At 49.6% G+C, this 357-nt stretch overlaps 1 protein-coding gene across 1 annotated transcript in view; it reads left to right on the top strand.

Moving 5' to 3' along the window:
- The window catches only part of LOC107574852 (biogenesis of ribosomes BRX1), a 6,229-nt gene that overhangs the window by 1,356 nt on the left and 4,516 nt on the right, over positions 1–357 (top strand). The gene's annotated exons all lie outside the window — the stretch shown is intronic.

The raw sequence follows: 357 nt of genomic DNA, 5'->3' as shown, positions 1-357 counted from the left end.
AAACTCCCCGCAATCCACGCCCACGCTCGCCCCAACCTACACGGAATATACGCACACGCTCGCGTCAAACTACACGGAATATACGCACACGCTTGCGTCAAAGTACACGGAATATACGCACACACTTGCGTCAAACTACATGGAATATACGCACACGCTTGCGTCAAACTACACGGAATATACACACACACTCGCGTCAAACTACACGGAATATACGCACACGCTTGCGTCAAACTACACGGAATATACACACTCACTCGCGTTAAACTACAGGGAATATACACACACGCTTGCGTCAAACTACACGCAATGTACGCACACGGTCGCGTCAAACTACACGGAATATACGCACACGCT

Source organism: Sinocyclocheilus grahami, unplaced genomic scaffold (assembly GCF_001515645.1).
Source record: "Sinocyclocheilus grahami isolate Dianchi unplaced genomic scaffold, SAMN03320097.WGS_v1.1 scaffold2360.1, whole genome shotgun sequence".
Lineage (NCBI taxonomy): Eukaryota > Metazoa > Chordata > Actinopteri > Cypriniformes > Cyprinidae > Sinocyclocheilus > Sinocyclocheilus grahami.
The sequence above is the reverse complement of the archived record's forward strand: the minus strand, read 5'-3'. Positions and strand labels throughout refer to the sequence as shown.